This window comes from Oncorhynchus gorbuscha, linkage group LG01 (genome assembly GCF_021184085.1).
Source record: "Oncorhynchus gorbuscha isolate QuinsamMale2020 ecotype Even-year linkage group LG01, OgorEven_v1.0, whole genome shotgun sequence".
Taxonomy (NCBI): Eukaryota; Metazoa; Chordata; class Actinopteri; order Salmoniformes; family Salmonidae; genus Oncorhynchus; species Oncorhynchus gorbuscha.
In genome coordinates, this window is record NC_060173.1 from 80,330,223 (window position 1) to 80,335,013 (window position 4,791).

The following is a 4,791-nucleotide window of genomic DNA, read 5'->3' on the forward strand; positions in this document are numbered from 1 at the left end:
ACAGCACATGACTACCAGCTTATTGCCCAAAGCACTAAATCGGTTACTTGCCAAGAAACAAGCATATAATGTAATAAACAAAACAACCGAGTGCTGTGACAATAATGATACAGGTCATAATGTCCCCTCCTATCCTATATCCCCTCCTCTCTTCTCCAGACCATTTCCGGAGACCTTCTCCCTTACCTCACCTCGCTCATCAACTTATCCCTGACCGCTGGCTACGTCCCTTCCGTCTTCAAGAGAGCGAGAGTTGCACCCCTTCTGAAAAAACCTACACTCGATCCCTCCGATGTCAACAACTACAGACCAGTATCCCTTCTTTCTTTTCTCTCCAAAACTCTTGAACGTGCCGTCCTTGGTCAGCTCTCCCGCTATCTCTCTCAGAATGACCTTCTCGATCCAAATCAGTCAGGTTTCAAGACTAGTCATTCAACTGAGACTGCTCTTCTCTGTATCACGGAGCGCTCCGCACCGCTAAAGCTAACTCTCTCTCCTCTGCTCTCATCCTTCTAGACCTATCGGCTGCCTTCGATACTGTGAACCATCAGATCCTCCTCTCCACCCTCTCCGAGTTGGGCATCTCCCGCGTGGCCCACGCTTGGATTGCGTCCTACCTGACAGGTCGCTCCTACCAGGTGGCGTGGCGAGAATCTGTCTCCTCACCATGCGCTCTCACCACTGGTGTCCCCCAGGGCTCTGTTCTAGGCCCTCTCCTATTCTCGCTATACACCAAGTCACTTGGCTCTGTCATAACCTCACATGGTCTCTCCTATCATTGCTATGCAGACGACACACAATTAATCTTCTCCTTTCCCCTTCTGATGACCAGGTGGCGAATCGCATCTCTGCATGTCTGGCAGACATATCAGTGTGGATGACGGATCACCACCTCAAGCTGAACCCCGGCAAGACGGAGCTGCTCTTCCTCCCGGGGAAGGACTGCCCGTTCCATGATCTCGCCATCACGGTTGACAACTCCATTGTGTCCTCCTCCCAGAGCGCTAAGAACCTTGGCGTGATCCTGGACAACACCCTGTCGTTCTCAACTAACATCAAGGCGGTGGCCCGTTCCTGTAGGTTCATGCTCTACAACATCCGCAGAGTACGACCCTGCCTCACACAGGAAGCGGCACAGGTCCTAATCCAGGCACTTGTCATCTCCCGTCTGGATTACTGCAACTCGCTGTTGGCTGGGCTCCCTGCCTGTGCCATTAAACCCCTACAACTCATCCAGAACGCCGCAGCCCGTCTGGTGTTCAACCTTCCCAAGTTCTCTCACGTCACCCCGCTCCTCCGCTCTCTCCACTGGCTTCCAGTTGAAGCTCGCATCCGCTACAAGACCATGGTGCTTGCCTACGGAGCTGTGAGGGGAACGGCACCTCAGTACCTCCAGGCTCTGATCAGGCCCTACACCCAAATAAGGGCACTCGTTCATCCACCTCTGGCCTGCTCGCCTCCCTACCACTGAGGAAGTACAGTTCCCGCTCAGCCCAGTCAAAACTGTTCGCTGCTCTGGCTCCCCAATGGTGGAACAAACTCCCTCACATGACGCCAGGGACAGCGGAGTCAATCACCACCTTCCGGAGACAATTGAAACCCCACCTCTTTAAGGAATACCTAGGATAGGATAAAGTAATCCTTCTCACCCCCCCTTAAAATATGTAGATGCACTATTGTAAAGTGGCTGTTCCACTGGATGTCATAAGGTGAATGCACCAATTTGTAAGTCGCTCTGGATAAGAGCGTCTGCTAAATGACTTAAATGTAAATGTAAATGTAATAATGAATCCAGTTTTTTTTTATCACTGTCACAGCACTTTTGGAATCACGTGAGGGGCCCATTGCCACAAAAGCGCACATGCACCGCTTGACTTCGTCATGCACTACAGCCACTAAGCAAGACAAACAACTCAGTCTGGACCCGCATCGACCTGTAACATAGGGCAATGCAAGTCAAAGGGCAAACGAAGAACCAGCTTTACACGTTTACATAAACCAGCAAACGAGGTTAAAATATGTTAGAGGACCGAGTTATGGTGTATTCGCGTTAGATTCATTGTATTTATTGTGCCCATCTAGCATCTATACTCACCTAAAAACGTGATGAACGCCAGGAACAAGGGTTGTTTGCGGTTGTGTTGTTTCATATTTTTATTCGGTTGTTTGCCAATGCGAAACACAACTGCATGCACACGACCCAGAGACAGGAATGCAGGACGATCTGTGAGCTAGCTTTGCTAGAAACAACGCAAACCCACTGTTCGTGCTCTCTCTTTGCTACCGCGAGCAAGAGTCCTCTGAAAACAAATCTTTTCGAAATATTTCCTTTCCCTTTGATTACTTTGCTCTTTTTGCTTTACCTCGTGCCGATTAAATTGATGATCGTTGTGTTTGGACCGTCACATACCACGGATGATTTATGCTCTGCACCAAGAAGAAATGACAACCGTCATGTAACGGAGAGTTTAAGAACCGCCCAGGATAAACACGTGACATGAGTAGTGATTCGTGTTGACGTTCGACAGCTGTGGAGTTACAGATGTGACGTTGGTTGCGATGTTGCCATGGAGATGTAATGTTGGAAGTGACGTGTTCTGGATTTTGGTCGCGGTAGTTTGCCTCGTAAATAACAATGCTACCGTTTTCTCCATACAGTTTATTTTCTAAAAAGAAAAGAAGAAGAGCATATTCGTTTTGAAACCAGCTCATCCAAAAATGGGCCCCAATAGACCTACACCATCACTCTCTTCACTCATTAAATGTTCATATTGAAGAGGGATTTTGCTCATCATTCAGACCAGTTGTGGTCCATCTTCCATAGTCAGATGATGCAGGGCGAGCATTTCACACAGGGATGTCAAAATGCCTTGTCATCCACTTGCTATTTACCCCCTTCTTCACCTCAATTAGGTCTATTGACACTCAAGCTGCAACCTCGAACCTCGTTTCTGGTCTTCTTCAAGTCTCTAATGTCTTAAACAGGGATGAGTGAAATAATTAGATTCTTAATAAGGCCATTTTATCATTTAGCTAGTCATGTTGGCAATAGAACAACCTTTCAAATTATGCCCATCTGACCCAGATTGCGATTTATAATGGCCTGTTATTGGATTGCGTAAACAGCAACAGTAATTGTGTAAAGCCATGTCTTAATTACTGAAAAGGTAAATGGTTGAGGTGGATATCATTTGAAAGCCTATAAACAGGGCTGTCAAACTATTCTATGATTTCTTGGGGAGAAAAGTTTTTTAATATAATTTTTTATTTTTTTACCTTTAAATCAATTATCTAAAAACGCATGGATTCCGATTCTTAGACACTATTTTACATTATCTGATGTGTCTGTGTTATGCCAGTCATCGGTTGAGACACAGCATACTCTCGAATACAGGCTAGGTGTCATTTCAATAATAATAATACAAATATGAATAGAATGAACCTATCCCTGCAAACCACTGCAATTTAGCTGGTACACCATTCAAATGTAAATGTAATTTTTAACTGTCTAGTACTACCAGAAATATGGCTGCCGGTCCACCCAACATGGAAAGTCAACTTGAATAGGAAGGTCTATTATATTATCTATATTTCTATGATTTCAATAGGTTACCTATGAAAGATTGACAGCTAAATGTATAACAATGGATATTCCCACTCAAGTCAACATTCTCTGATGTGTGGACCTCCAACCATCTTTGTGGTAATCATTTGAAAGTTGAAATGTACATTTTATTCACATTTTATTACATTTATCAGCCAAAACATGACACCCAGTCTGTATTCAAGAATATTATATGTCTCAGCCGACATCGAAACAGAACAAACACCTCAGTACGAAAGACTATTGAGACTCCGCCCACCGGGAGCAGAGCATGCTGGGTGATCTTTAACTGAGGAGAAGGTAGTAAAGGAGAGAAAGTACAGAAGCCGTGATAAGTCAAATCAAATCAAATGTTATTGGTCACGTACACATGGTTAGCAGATGTTAATGCGAGTGTAGCGAAATGCTTGTGTTGATGGTTCCGACAGTGCAGTAATAACAAGTAATCTAACAATTAACAAGTAATCTAACAATTCTCCAACCTAATACACACATATCTAAAGGGATGGAATACGAAAATGTACATATGGATGAGCGATGGCCGAGCGGCATAGTCAAGGTGCAATAGATGGTATAAGGTACAGTATATGCATATATTTATTTTTTATATATTTCACTGTGCAAGTCAGTTGAGAAAAAAAATATTATTTAAATGAGGCTGGGTGTCGCGATAAGTTCCAGCCATCTCCTGTGATTACCTTTAGTTCGTGTTCTTTGTTTTAGCCAAGGCCAGTGTGCGTCCTTCAGAAATGTGATTTCATATTTCTTACAATCATGTGTTGTGGACGCACTCCTTTGTTATGCTAAATCGCGTTTTTACCGCGAGCTAGTAACTGTAAACTTTCTAACCCTGTTGTTTCTGTCATCTCATTTCAGACATTTAGCATTTCAGTGTCGAGTTTTATGCCCAGTGGTTATATGGATGTATACTGTATAGATTATGTGGGTATTTTGTTAGCATTGAGCCTTGTGGATGCATTATACATTCAAGTTCATGCAGTTGTGTAAAGATGGTGCTGCTCAGTAGTACTGTGTACTGTAGTTGCACACCTCGGATCATTCATTTGTGAAGTCACAGCCATGTCATTAGGTTGTATTGGCATGTGCAGCAGATAAGCTATAAATAATATTGCTACAATATGTAATGTAATTGGAGGTTGTAGTAAGCCTATACCTGCCATTTACTA